General features: G+C 37.9%; 1 long non-coding RNA gene across 1 annotated transcript in view; it reads left to right on the top strand.

Annotated features, from left to right (window-relative positions):
- The window catches only part of LOC149126587 (uncharacterized), a 122,698-nt gene extending 108,855 nt beyond the window's left edge, over positions 1 to 13,843 (top strand). Inside the window, exon 3 of the long non-coding RNA XR_016233432.1 lies at positions 13,283 to 13,843. This is a non-coding gene — a long non-coding RNA (uncharacterized LOC149126587). The remainder of the gene's footprint in view (positions 1 to 13,282) is intronic.
- Positions 13,844 to 15,885: the final 2,042 nt, after the last annotated feature.

Raw genomic sequence — 15,885 nt, forward strand, 5'->3', positions numbered from 1 at the left:
ATAGAACTTTTTTCTTGGTATGGTGATATTATTATCTTGAATAAAAATTAATATGATTGAGGTAAAGTAATAAAATGATATTTCTGTTTGCTGTTAGGACAGGAACAAGTGATAATTATTGAGTGTTCACAGGTTTTGCATTTAGCAATTAGAAAACAAGAATACATTTCATGGCTGTGGAGTATATCAGTGACAGTGACTCATGACTGTTTTTGCAACACTTACCTCTTGACACCAGGGTTAGAGATGCTACTTCTCAGTGTATAAGGATATAAATTCACAACTACAAAAGGTAATCAAGAAATGGAACTGACATAAAGGTCTTAACTAAGACTTGCCCAGGGATCTCCACTTTGTAAGCATGCAACATAGTCAATTTCAGATATTCTTTGAAACTTCTTTATTCCCAAGACAGTAAGAAAGCAGAAGGCTTGAAACGGTCATGAAGGCACTGCTAATGCCAGTTCTGAATCATTGGTGAAATCTTCAAAATGAGGCTGGCCTAGGCCATTGTAGTCAATGGCCCTTCTGCTCCTGGGCCAATAGGAGTATGGAAATCTTGGCCTAAGCAGAGAGCCTTGGTGGCTAGGGTTCATCTTAAATCACATAGTCATGCACTTCAAATTATCTCCCTAGAATTCTGGCACTTTATGTGGAATGACTCACCAGTATTCTTGGGATCCCACAGAACCTATTTCCTTCACAATCTCTGAGAATCCTTCTCTCTTCTCACTCTCAAGACCATTTGTTCCCCAACCCTCTTTTTGAGATATGTAGAGCAGTCTTTAATTAGGACAAATTCCTTAACAAGATTAGAAGAGTGTTTTTGTTCAAACTCAAGGAAACACTAGTAGTCTTGCTGTTTGTTTAGAATGGAGGAAAATTATAAGGCAGCCAATTATGTAAAAGTATGATGATATTTTATAAGCTATGTTATAAGGACTTCTTACTCTGCTGATGCAGACACAGGGCCTGCTGGTCTGGACTGGTTTGGTCTCTTTATGTCTGCCTTTGCATTATTCAACTTGGAGCCCCCGTAAGTATCTATGTGCATAGCCCCTCTGGAGTCAGGCAGTACAGAACCAGCATGGAAGCACACAGGCTGGTCTTCAGGGCTGACAAAAAGAATTTTCTGACAAATATGGTGGGTTACAGAGTTAATTCTGCACCTCACCAACTTCATTCCCAACTACCTCATGCCCTTACCCCTCTCAGCCTATGACTCTTGTGTGTTTCCCCTTATGTGCTTTTCTATTTGTAAAAATTTTGTGTCTGGCAGGACTGGGGAAAGAAATTGCTGGAACTACATTTTTAAGACTATAAACATTTTAAAATAACATATGCAACTAATTAGCTTTTGGGGCAACATTTGGGCAGTATATAGATGCAACTCATGCCAAACTACCTTCTGTGATAGTTTTTTTTTCAGAGTAGCTATGGTGTCATTTTCATTAAGGTGGAAGGGCTTCCTAATACATGTTTGATGCTTCAGTGTCTAAAGCATCATTTCCAGTGTGAATGGTGCCAAAACTGTGTTCCAGACTAAAACCCTAAACAAAAGAAACACATCTGTGAAATTCCTGATGTAATTTCCTAACCTTTTATTTATTGGTTATATTTTAAATAAACAAGTGAAATATTATCTCAAATGGAAGCATCCACATTAAATTCCAAATGAAATGGAATGATAACATTTGAGTCTGTGACCAAGAAGTATTTATTTGAGGCTTGTGATGTACCTAATAGTATTTTGAGTGCCCAAGAATGCATTGAAGATATATAAAAATCATCTCTGCCTATAAAGGATCATTAATATCAGATATAAAAACTATGCTTAGAAAATAACTCGAGAGCAATGTATAAAACCAACAAAAAATTCCTTTTGATAGAAAGAGTAAGGATAATACCAACCAGATGATAATCCCATCATAGGTTCTGTAAGGAAAGCAGAGCCTCACTGGAACTATCAGAGATAAAATCAAAGAAAATGTTTCCTGTTATTAGGTACAGTTGAAGTCTTACAGGTTACTGGAAAAAGGTACACTGATCCAGAGTATACTTTGGTAAAATACAGGTACCACTGGTTATGATGAGAGGTATCTAACTCCCAGTTGAGATTAAATGTATACTAGAGATAATGTTCTATGTTGGAAGTAGAATGAGAAGAAAGATAAAACAGTAAGGAAATTTCTAGGTCCAAAAGTATCTGTACAAACTGAGAAAGCTAGGATAAGAGCACAACAGAATTATGAAAAGGTTAAATTAAAAATTGAATGTTGCCTTGTTTCTGTGATTCACTCAGGAGTGAAACTGTTTCCATAAGTCCTTTACAAGCATTAGGCCCATCTCTGAACTCCTGTCCATGTATTTTTCAAGGCTTTGTTCCTTCAATCTTTATCTTGTGAATAGCCAATGCAGGTGTTACTGGGAAGGTGAGATCATAGAATTTCTTTTCTTTTTCTTTTTCTTTTCTTTCTTTCTTTCTTTTTTTTTTTTTTTTTTGAAAGGCAGGGTTAGACAGTGAGAGAGAGAGAGACAGAGAAAGAGAGAGAAAGGTCTTCCTTTTTTTATATTGGTTCACCCCACAAATGGCCGCTACGGCTGGTGCTGCGCTGATCCAAAGCCAGGAGCCAGGTGTTTCCTTCTGGTCTCCCATGCGGGTGCAGGGCCCAAGAACTTGGGCCATCCTCCACTGCACTCCTGGGCCACAGCAGAGAGCTGCACTGGAAGAGGAGCAATCGGGACAGAATCCGGTGCCCCAACCGGGACTAGAACCTGTGATGCCGGCGCCGCAGGGGGAGGATTAGCCTAGTGAGCTGTGGCGCCGGCCTCATAGAATTTCTTGAGACTCTTCCAGAAGACATTAGGGAACCAGACAAAGACCTGAGAGATTCAAACTCCAACAGCTCAGAAATGCTGTGTGTGGAGGAAACAACTGGCGGGTGACTGTGGGCAGTATTCATATCAGTTGCAGGGGAGCCCCTGCTTATCAGCTTCTGGCAATGGCTGTTTTAAGAAGTTGTGGATATACCTGATCTATTAGGGTTTCAAGACTAACCAGAAATTCAGTTATTTGTGTGAAAATATCTCTTGCATTTTAAATATCAGTATTTAATTCAAGTCTATCTTAAAAAACAAAAATACTCTGTAATCCAATAACATATTTCTCCTTAGCAGCTGCTCTGTGAGGTTGCAAACTCTGAGATGGTGTGCTATGCTGTGCAATCTTTACTACTTGAAGACTTTTGCCCTTTTGCCAGAGAAAGCTTTTAGGGAGAAAAGTCATCTACCTTTAGGCTTTTTCTAAAAAGAGAGTGGAGCTATTTGGGAGAGAAAGCCTGACAGTAGCTTAAAGTTTCAAAAATTTTCCGAGTCCCAATCACTACCTCTCTTCAACTTTTTAATGGAAAATTACAGAGAAAAACTAAACTAATTCAGATCAATAACATTCATTTACTAAATATATTTTTGATTTTTCTTTGTTTAATAGGGAGTAAAGTTTATATTAAAAATCAAGTTGACTTGGATGCATTAAATAAGAATTAGCATCTTTTAACTTCTTAAGATGTATCTTATATTCTTTCACTTCCAGTCTCCTATCTTCTCATGGAGCACATGTTCCATATACACTGTTTTTCATCAAATACTTGCTGAATTAAAGCACAGTGACTTTCACTCATGAACTCTCTCTTTATGTTCTTTGTCCCACAGTGGTCTTTTAGTTATGCCTAATGCTTGTAGTCCTTACCATTTTAAATATTAAAGAGTGATTCAGTTCTCTGTGTGCACTCATTAAATACTGAGGATTAGGTTGTTTTTACAGAGTGTGTCTCTTTCAATAGAGACATGAATAGCTAAGAAGCTTCTGTGTATTTTTAGTATATTTTGATGCTCAGCAGCTTCTAAGTGACTCAAATGAAAACTATGTTATTTTGGTTATTTTGTGTAAGAAGAAGCTACTGACTCAGTGACTGGAGAATGTCTTTTCTTTTTAATCAAAAAAGTTATCAGTTTCTGAGTCATTTGCACTTTTCAATGGGAACATACACTGGGAAGAGGGCTGTCTGGATGAGTTTTACTTATTGAGAATTTCAGGGTTTAAATAAGGGCAACCTCAAGTCAATGCTGTTGCTTTCTTACTTTTGACAATCTATCCAAGTTTGTAAGTCGACCTACATAGTGCAATGACTCATTCAAAACAGGTTCTGGCTAATGCAATCAACAAAGTAGAAATAGAACGGATACTGCTTTTCAGGCTTGAAACTGACTTATGAATGTCTTTGCTATCAGAATATTGTTAGTATGACACTCTTACAGATTCAAAATATGGTGTAGTATAAAGCAAGGCATACATTAAATTCAAATCTAGAGGATAAACAGCATGGCACCAAGAAGGGAACTAAAAACAGTGTTTTATTTTATAGCAGCCATACAATTTTTTCATAACTTTTCACTGCCACATGTGTATACATTAAAAAAAAAAAAACCTCTGTATATTAGTTGTCACAAATCAGGGAAAACATATGATGTTTGTCTTTTTGGGACTGGCTTATTTCACTAAGCATAATGGTCTCCATTGCATACATTTTGTTGTGAAAGACAGGATTTTATTCTTTTTAACCGCTGAGTAGTATTCCATCATGTGTGTGTATATCACAATTTCTTTTTTTAAATAATGTTTCTCACCAAATTTTTTCTTTCTCTCTCTCTTTTTAAAGATTTATTTATTTACTTGAAAGGGAGAGTTACAGTGACATGGAAGGAGAAGACAGAGAGAGAGAGAGAAATCCTCCATCCATTGGTTTACTCCCCAAATAGCCGCAATGGCTGGGGCTGGGCCAATCTGAAACTAAGAGCCAGGAATATACCACAATTTCTTTATCTAGTCATCAGTTGATGGACACTTAGGTTGATTCCATATCTTAGCTATTGTGAGTTGAGCTCCTTTAAACATGGTGGTACAGATGACTCTTTCATATGCTGATTTCATTTCCTTTGGGTAAATTCCCAGGAGTGTAAAGGCTGGGTATTGCCTTTGTCTATACTCTTGAGGAACAGTGGTTTTTCCACTTACTATTTGTTGAATTCTTTATTTAGTGGAGAGTGAAGCTGGTGGTTATAAAGTAAATTGAAAGTGTATCACTCTAAAAATTAAAAGAATAACAAGAAAAGAAGGAGAAGAGAGGGTGAAAGTAGTAATTGAGGATAGGGTATGAAACACATGAAATTTATTCCCTTTTTATAAATAAAAAAATTAAATATTTAAAAAATCTATTTAATTCACACTGATTTAAAATTATAAGCATTTTCTGGACAGTTTATTGTTTTCATGGGACTTTACTATATTGTCAGAATATCTTACATTTAAATCCTAAAATAACTATATATTCCAACAAAAAGAGAGTGGACTCGGGTTTACTATGTGGCAAAAAGCTAATATCATCTGTTTGTAGAATGTTCTTGAACAGATAGTTTCTCTCTCTATCTCTTTTTTAAAAAGATTGATTTATTTACTTGAAATTTAGAAAAATAGAGAAAGAGAGAGAGTGTGAGAGAGGGATCTTCCATTTCCTGATCTGCTTCCCAGGCGACTGCAATGGCCAGGCCGAAACCAAAAGCCAGGAGGTTCATCCAGGTCTCCGACTTGGATGGAAGGGGCTAAAACACTTGATCCATCTTCCTCTGCTTTTCCCAGGCTATTAGCAGGGAGCTATATTGGAAGTGGATCAGGTGGGACATGAACTGGTGCTTATATGGGATGCCAGTAACTTATACAGTGGCTTTATCAGCTATGCCACAGTACTGGCCCTGATCAGTTCTAAGGCCATGTTTAAATTGAAAACTCCAATAAACAAAATTATTTGCATACTTTTCTAGTTAGGCAGAAAATGTAATATGGACATTAGTATATATCCATGAATTATAAACTTAAATTTTTTTTAAAGCAAACAATGTTGCACATGTTGTTGCAATACTGTGAATCTGTCATGAAATCCTTCTTGGACCTGCTGGCTTTTCTGGATGAGGTCAGCATCTTTGCTAGCCAGTAGTTGCCACCAAGCATAGGAGGCTATTGAGCACTCATAGTATGGCCACTAAGAACAAGAGCTAACTTGTTAACTTACTTTAATTAATTAAAATTAAAATTTAAGTTTAAATAGCCACATGTGACTAGTGGCTACAATATTGGTTAAATACAGCTCTACAAAATAAAAGAGAATTCTGAAACTTAGGGAACTATCTCTGATTTTTATTTTGGCTAAATTTTGTCAGTACATTGCCATACATAGTAAATTTGGTCTCTTAGATTTTTCTAGACTGAGCCACATATCCAAATTAAGTTTTCAGAACAGTTCGTGACACAGAAATGGTGTATATGCTCACTCAAGTACTTTAATACTAGCATTAGTAATGTTACTACATAAGCATCTTCCTTCCTAGTTCCTTGGTTGTCCAAGAAATTTACCCCAAATTCTGTATGTGGAAGAGCAGCTTTAATGTGAATTTCTCACTTCTCTTGTCTGAAATTCACACACTGTTTTTTCCAGGTGGTATCTTCTTTGTGTTACCTATTTGGGCAAAGGAAGGAATGGCAAGATTACAGCCATATCTTACATCATTCCTTCTGGTTGTAAAGATTGAAGGGCTATATAAATATGATTTGTATTATGCTTACAGAGACTGGAGGATAAAGCCACAAATACATGTCACAAAGTATAAAAGCTGAAGGTTCTTTTGATTAAAGGCAGGATAAAGTATTAGAAGCCTAATGAGCCAAACAAGCCCTGGAATAAAATATATGCACCTATGCTGGGGAAAATACATGTTTAAACATCCAATTTTGGGTAGAAGACATAGGGTGAAGAATTTGACCAAGCGATGTGTGTAGTTATATGATTTTACTGGTGAAGCTTACAAAGAGTCATGGCAACACCTTAAGCAATAGTGAAGTGTACCCCAAGAGGATAAATGATGAGACTCAGATTACACGCTTGTGGGAAGAGAACTCTGTTAGGCCAGAGAGATGTTTCTTACTTCTTTAATGTGCTGTAGAGAAGCCAGCTCCTGAATTATTTCTAAAGTGAATCTGAAAGACAGTTAAGAGTCAACGTATAGCAGGAATACCACTTGTCTTTCCCCTCAGTACTCTCTCCAGAAGGGAAAATCCCCAAACAAGTCTTAAAGTATGAGCTTTTTAGCTACCCATAGCAACATATAATTTCAAGCCTTTTAAGGTCATTCTGGGAGAGAGGTTTAAGAAGAGAGAGTTCTTTTTCCTTTTGAAAAAAGAGACCTTTGGTTTTCCAAACATTTCATAAACCTCTGGAACTCTTTGGAGTGAGCCAGATGTGGAAAAAGTAACTGGAATTTTTTTGGGAAAAGTTAGAAGTAGCCTCTGAAAAGAGCATTTATCAGTAACCCAGACAGTGAGAAACTTTCGACATTGCTGAATAGACAGAATGTGGCCAAAATTGACCAGACTTGTGTCATTTCTGGTCAGATAACCTGGTCTAGAAGTTGTATTAGTTTCCTAGGGCCACTGTTGGGAAGTGCCACAAACTGGGTGGTTCAAAACAAAAAGTTTATTCATTTACAGTTCTGGAAGGTGGTAGTCGAAAACCAAGGTGTTAGGCAGGCCATGCTGTCTTCTGAAGGCTTTGGAGGAGAATCTGGTTCATTCATTTTCTTAGCTGTAGGTGCTGTTGGCAATCCTTGGTGCTTCCTGGTTTTCAGGCACATGTGCCAATCTTTGTTTTCACATGATGCTCTCTCGTGCAGTGGGTTCTCTCCTCTTCAGTGTGTGTCAGTCTTTTTTTTTTTTTTTTTTTAGGATTTTTATTTATATTTAGGAGGTAGAGTTACAGACAGAGAGAGGGAGAAAGAGAGAGATCTTCCATCTGCTAATTCACTCCCCAGATGGCCTCAAAAGCTGGAGCTGGGCCGATCTGAAGCAAGGAGCCAAGAGCTTCTTCTGGGTCTTCAACATGGGTGTAAGGGCCCAAACACTTAGGGATCTTCCACTGCTTTCCCAGGCCATAAGCAGAGAGCTGGACTGGAAGAGGAGAAGCTGGGATATGAAACGCCATCCATATGGGATGCTGGCACCTCAAGCGGAGGCTGAGCCTACTCTGCCACAGCACTGGCCCCAGTATGTGTCAGTCTTATACAGGCATATTGACTCACACAAAGTGGTATCTAGTGGGTCAGAACATAGAATACTGAATTTCCTTCAATCCTGGAACCCCCTGATAGTTTGACACAGTAAGCCCATGCGTTTCCAGGGAATTTTTCTCATGCTGTGACCTATCAATATTGAGTGAGGCTCAAATCTGTGAACATGATAGATGTATACTATAGTTATCCATTTTTTTGAAAGTCAGTGCAGGTTTTTTGATGCAATGGGTCAAATCACAATTTGGGGCATATCAGAGTGCCTGATTTTTGTCTCACCTCTGCCTCCCATCCATCCTCTGCTAAAGCACACTCTGGGGCAGTAGATGATGGCTCAAGTGCTTTGGTTCATGCCACCCATGTGGGAGACCTGGTTGGAATTCCTGCTCTTGGCTTTAGCCTGACCTGCCCCTGGTTGTTGCAGGTATTTGGCGGAATGAACCATTGAGTGGAAGCTCCCTCTTGTTCTTGGTCTCTGTCTCACTCTGTCATTCTGCCTTTCAAATAAACATAAGTGAATAAATAAACATGTCTTAAAAAGAAAGCCAATAAAATTTCATGGGAGCCAGGATAGAAAATAAGACACAGTGATTTGCTCTACCTTTAAAATCTTTAAACCATTAAAGAACACAATTATATCTGAAAGAGACGTCATATCTTTGATTATGATAGTTTGTTTCATTAAATGTAGCTTCTTGATGGAAAAACATCATCAACTTTTCCCTGGCTCCTCTTTCTCCCCCACTGTTAATTTTGCTTTCATCCATGGAGAGAGGCCTTTGTTTTATTCACAGTTGATGGAGAGCTTCTGTATACATAATCACAATCCCAAGGAAAGCTTCTTGAGATGTTCAAGTGTGGGTTGGTTTAAATATTTACAATGAGCTGCACAGACAGCTGATGTGAATGAGGAACCACATGCTAAATTGTAAGCATCAGGTGAATAACATCAAACAAGTATAATTGTTTGTTTCTGTAATGCAATCATTGTGTCAAATGTGAGAGTTAATATATTATCAGATTGTTATATAATGCTTTCAGAAGGGAAGGGAAGTAAACCCACTGCATGTTCTAAGGCAAGGGTTCTCACAGAACACATTCTGTCATTTGTGTTTTCTTTCTGAAAAGCTAGGAGAACCAAAATAGCATTGGCCAATTCTTTACTTTTTACAACAATGTAAGTTTTACTACATGAGAGCTTTTTCAGAATATACATCATATTTTTAAAGCATCCAGATCACTTTCTGACTTTTATTCCTGAGTTTCCCAAGGTAGAACTATTGTGGGGCCCACGTTCAGGCTTAAACAGAGTTCAGTTCCCAAGTCAAGAATGACTTGGCACAGCAGATCTTTCTGTTCAATATGGAGTTAGGTCATGTTGGGCACTGCACCAGCTGAGCCAGAGCCTCCTCTGCCTGTTGGCCCAGTCAGACTTGGAAAGGCTTCCTTGTGTTAGATGCTCGTCTTTATAAATCAAGAAGAGACTGGCCTCTTTGACTGGGTCCCTGATGCTTTCATTAGTGGATATCATCCTCCTTGCAGGTAGTTTGATCCTATTCTCTGAAACCCTAAGTCCTGGCTGGGGCCCAGACATGAGTGCATCCACCTCCTAGGACCACGGTGGCACTGATTTTTCTGTTGTTGCTAGCCAGCAGTATTGACTGCTGCTCAGTTCCACCAGCTTCTTTGGAATTCTTCTTAGCAGCGCTTCTGTGACCTACACGTCACACGTTTTAACACTGCCATCTTCAGACAGATTGCTTCTTCCTCTTTTTAGCTGTTTCTCTAGCTTCCCTATGTCAACTCCTCAGCTACCAAAGGTCATCCTCTAGCTTTCCAGAATTTCTATTCATGAGTCTCTTTGACTCTGCTCATAGCAGGGATGGAATTCCTGGTAACCTGCTAATCATTGTTCAAGGTATGCCTGGCTTCTCTAACTTTGTACATGGAGACACCTAAACAATGGGAATTAAGGATTATATAGAAGGTGTCACTTTTCTGGCCAAAGTTCCAAATGTGTGCCTTTGGTATCTAGAGTAAGAAAGCTTTCTCTTAAGAATGAGTGTTTTCTGTCTTTCAATTTCTCCATTAAAATGGGCTGCTCATCATTTAAGTCTTCTCACAATGTATTAGTTCAAGCTATCTACTTACTCATTTTGATTGCTTTTCTGTTTGACTTGTATTTATTTAATGCCTGTCTCTCTTTCCCATGACTTGACCGTAACTCACACTCCTGTTTGGCTACCTTACGCTGCTTGTTGAGAAAGCAGAACTTCAGACAGAGTTGTTAAAGAATTGTAACCAAAATAGGCAAACAAGACCAACAGCCTAAATTAGCAAACTATTTGTGAAAAGGACAAGTAAATACATGGTCCATTTCAAAAAAGCTAGAAGGAAAGATTTTGAATGTTTTGACCACAAACAAATGACAACACTTGAGGTGATAGGCATGCTTACCTTGATTTGAACATGAAACGATGTATACATATTTTAGGGTATCACATGGTACTCCAGAAATATGTATAGCTTTTATAGATTATAAAATACACACAGCACAGAAACACAACCAGAAGGCACATCTGTTTTTGGAAAAAAATCCCAAATTCAAAATTACAATCATCCTAGGTAAAATTTGCATACAAGCCAGATAATGAAGGTCACATCTTAAGAAGAGTTATTGAGTTACAATTATCAAGGTATTTTTTCCTGTTAGTTATTTCTCTAAACATAAAAATAAACAATCACCAAAACCCCCTGAGACAGTTTCCTCAACAGATGTGAGGACACCTGTTTGTAATGGAATTTGGTAGTAAAACTTAGAGAAATTAGGAGCGATGAGCCTTGTAAATGATCATGAGGAGTTGCCTCGAGTAACTACTCATTTTGAACTTGAGTGTCAAGGCAAGGGGTCCATATTTGCCTTTTCACATCAGCATGGACCCTAGGCTGTGCTCTCACCATGTAAAGTAAAGCATTTTCAAAATAGAAAACTGAAATTTGCTTTTCATGTGGTATAAGTGGTATCTAGAAAAGCTAATTTTTTTTAAACAAACAAAAATCTATTTGCTTTCTATTTCAGGAACATATTATGGAAATGAAAACTTTCTTCCTTCTTTCACATTATATTAATATATCACTAAAAGTTTTTTTTTTTTTTTTGTCAGCATATTGGCGGTGCTCCCTTAGTCTGGTTCCTATGAGAAGATCATGTGGAATAGATCTGTGAGTGAAAAATTCATTGTTGTAAGCCATTGAGGTGGTTCTTTTTTACAAGATAATTTCATCTACTCTTACTGCTGTAAATTCACAAGTAGGTGAAAAACAACAATAACCAGAGGCTGTAAAAAAGGAATTAATGAGAATGTGTGTATGGTACATGTGTTTGCGTGTGAACAAGTACATGCATGTGAGCCTAGGTATGGACCATACATAATAAAACTTTTCTCTTTTACTCATTCTGTGTATTTCTGTTTCTCCCTAAAATCATTACTTTTTCTATTTAGAGTAGCAAATGGCAAGGAAGTATGGTTTTGAGTTCAGCTCACCCATTTCTTGTTGAATAGGGTGGAGAAGCAGTTTTACTTTCATAATTAGGAAGTAATTGAATCTGATATTTACAGATCTGTCTAGCTTCATAACTTTATTTTGTTATATTTTGTATGTTAAAGGAGAGCCATAACTGAATCTTCATGAATAACTGAGATACTATATACTTTGTTTATAGAGAACTGAAGCATGAGGGCAGGCAGAGGTAGTAAGTCTATGAGACACTGATCTTTATGCATAAAATGTCTACTGAACACATAGCTGTCATTTAGAGCTAATGATGACTAGGTTACATATATCTGAATATATTATGAAGAGCTGGACTCCTACCTCTTGTATTGAATATCTGAATTACTGTAGTGATTTTTTTATTTGTGTTACATTATGTGTGCATTTTCATTAAAATATCCTACAAATGTAGAAAGGAAGATTTTTCATTGTTAAAAAGAGATTTCAATAATCAATGATGAAAAAGAGATGATTGACTATGAGAAAAATTGGGCAAGTGTGGTTCTCCCTAAAATGACAGAAAAGGGACTAATTGTTCTGTGTGTTATTTTGTTTTCTTAAGGCACTGTGTACAAATTTCACAAGGATGCTAAGAGTGATTTGCTGAAATCAGCATGGGATTGTTGTTTCCACTGAGCCTACTATTGTTTCATAACAGATTCAACATCAAGGATAATCAGTGAAATAGTCATAATTTTAAAAACCATATTTTCTAAAGTACACTTCATTGAAAAAATATTTTCCAAATTGTTTTAGCATCAGTATGCAGTTGGCCCTCTAGCAACTTTGGTTAGCATGATTGGATAACACAGTCCATTCAGAATATAAGAGTAAAATGGCTGATGACCATTAATGACATTTACTGGGCTATTACTAAGGTCAGGTGGTTTGTTAAGCACTTTATTTACAAAACATCAGTAATCCTCACTACCCTGAGGTGGCGCTATTATTACCCTGTTTTATAAATGAGTAATTGGAAACTTAGAGAGGTGAAATGGCTTGGCCAGGTTACTTGGGCAGTAAGTGAAGAATCAAGATTGGATGGAGACAGCCAAATTCCAGGCTCAACATCAGTGCACATGATTACTTGGTTGAAGACAGCTACTGAGTGTTAGATTCATTAATGGTAACTTGCCTCAGGAGTTGAACAAAGGATAAAACTGCCTCCATCATACTGTACATCATTGTCTTCTCACTGTTTTCATTGAAACTCTAAATCTTCCAAAGTGAGAAAGATAGGTAGATGATAAGGCAGAATATAATATAAAGGCAGAATTACTCCAACATCTGGAGATGAGTAGCTAGAAAGCAAAGTGAATGGATTATTAACAAGAACCAATTCTCTGATTCTTTTTGTATTTAGATCTCAAATAACTATTTTCTCTGTCTCTTCTCTTTTGTATTATTCCATTCTCCTAATTTCCTCTTCATTTAGTTTTGGAAAGCTCCTGACATTTGTCAACAGAATGTTGACAGATCCAGAAATTTATTGATGATGATAGTAAGCATTAATTTTTTGAGACAAGCAATTCATTCTCTGTCTTGTTTCTTGCAGTACCTCACTCAGTTACTACTATCACCATGGAAGATGATGGAAATGTCACTGAATGAAGTGCTTCTGCTTGTATTCCAAAATGTGAGAACTGGTAAGGTATGTGGTTTATTGGTTAAATACTGGTTAGAATGCCCGCCCACATTGGAATACTTGGGTTTGAACCCCAGTTCCGCCTCTTAATTCCACTGTCTGGGCAATGCAGTGCAGACCCTAGAAACAGCAGTTTATGGTTCAAGTAATTGGGTCCCTGCCACTCATGTAGGATTTGGGGATTGTGTCCCAATATCCCAGCCTCAGTCTAGCTCCAGTCACTGCAGGCTTTTGGGGAGCAGCCAGGGAAAAGGAGCACTGTGTTTCTCTGTCTCTCAAGCAAATGAATAAAATTTTTTAAAAATGTGACAGTTAAGCAATTAGAATTATATGCTAAATTTGCTCTCATACGAGTTCTTTGGATATCCTTTGTCCAAACTCTGTCTCTACTGGTACCCCCTTCCTTCACTATTTCTTTTTTTTTTTCTTTTTTCTTTTTTTTTTTTCTGACAGGCAGAGCGGACAGTGAGAGAGAGAGACAGAGAGAAAGGTCTTCCTTTGCCGTTGGTTCACCTTCCAATGGCCACCACGGCCCTGCAGCCGGCGCACCTTGCCAATCCGATGGCAGGAGCCAGGTACTTATCCTGGTCTCCCATGGGGTGCAGGGCCCAAGCACTTGGGCCATCCTCCACTGCACTCCCTGGCCACAGCAGAGAGCTGGCCTGGAAGAGGGGCAACCGGGACAGAATCTGGCGCTCCAACCGAGACTAGAACCTGGTGTGCCGGCGCCGCAAGGCGGAGGATTAGCCTAGTGAGCCGCGGCGCTGGCTGCTTCCTTCACTACTTCTAATAATTCACACATTGCATATGTTTTGCTAATTTGTTGTCTGATTTTTTTGGAATATGAAGTTCATCCACAAGGGTTCCTCCCACATTTTCTTCTCCACTGTGATGCATCCTATAGTTTTAGGGGAGTCCCATTTAAATTTACTGAAGTTAAGTCTGTATATGATCTTATAAATATATAAAACATACTATTGTTAATAAGTATAGAATTCATGCTATCATTTTTTTATGTAGGAAAATAATTTCATAATTACTTTCCTCTATAATTACAGTGTTTCACAAATCTCTTTTAGAGTCAAAAATACTTGGTTCTCCTACTTGGTATTTTTTGGTCAGTTTATAAGTTAAAATGATAATGTCGGTATTAACAGAGTCAGAATAATACAAATGGTAATTTTAACACTTGGGTTTTAAAGTTTTATAATTTTTTGGTGTGTATATATAAAAATAAGTCATCATATATTCATCTGTGTTTACATATTTATAGATACATGATTCATATTTGGTACAAAACTAAAACTATAAGGACTAAGTGTGCTTTTTCAGGTTGAGGGCACCAAAACCTTTGCATTGCTTTTGCATTATGGTTTCTTTGAATGAAAAGAAGTCTACAACTGTGAATCTACCCCAGGTTTACTTGAGTATTGATGCTTATACTTTTATCTATTACATTCTAAAGTCCAAGAGACTTGTTGTCTTTAATTTGTCAACATCTAACTGACTAATGTCTGAGTGACTTATGATCCAGGCTATGAAATTGATTTGTGCTTGTTTTCTTTCTTTTATTTTTCAAACTGACATCACTCATTTTATCATATTATCTTCTATATTCCTTTTTTACTCAAAATCTGCTTCTTTTGGGTCTCAATCTGCAATGCAGGATGTTCGAGGGTTACATATTAAAAAATGAAGACAAAATTTCTGCTTTCCTAGGGGGTTAACATTCACTAACTCCTTGTCTTTTGTAACCCTATCTAAAACCTATGATATTTATATAAATAGCATGCATTTTAATGATATTTATTGATTTATTTATTTGAGAGGCAGAGTTGCAGAGAGAGAGAGACAGAGAGAGACAGAGACAGAGAGAAAAGTCCTCCATCTCCTGGTTCACTCCCAAATGACTGCAACGGCCGGAACAGAGCCAATCTGAAGGTAGGAGCTTCTTCTGGATCTCCAACATGGGTGCAGGGGCCCAAACACTTGGGCCATCTTCTACTGCTTTCCCAGGCCACAGAGAGCTGGGTTGGAAGAGTAGCAGCCAGGACATGAAATGGCATCCATATGGGATGCCAGTGCCTTAGGTGGACTTAGCCTACTCAGCCACAGTGCTGGTCTGAACACAATGCATTCTTCAGCAGTAAATGTGAATGCAGCCTCTAAAATATGCGCACCTTAGTAAATGCCAAGCTGCACTGCATGCTACTTTTAAACAGAGGGAAACAGGTAGCCCAAGTAAGTGCCGTTGAAGTAGGCAGAAGGTAGTTAACAAGGAGGAGGTTATGTCACCAGCCCCTTCATGCAGCCTCTTCTACACATCCCTTCCCACCCCATCCCCCTTTTCTTTATAGTGGAAAGCCATAGCTTCAATGAAATGGCTATTTAGAACTGGTGCTGGCCCAAAATTTCAATAAATGGCTGTTGACTAGGCCCCATGATGAACTTCAGCTCATTATAAGGCCATTATTATAAAATTAACAAGGCTGCCAGCGCTGCGGCTCAATAGG

The sequence above is a fragment of the Oryctolagus cuniculus genome, chromosome 5, assembly GCF_051225735.1.
Source record: "Oryctolagus cuniculus isolate XC-2025 breed Fujian yellow rabbit chromosome 5, ASM5122573v1, whole genome shotgun sequence".
Lineage (NCBI taxonomy): Eukaryota > Metazoa > Chordata > Mammalia > Lagomorpha > Leporidae > Oryctolagus > Oryctolagus cuniculus.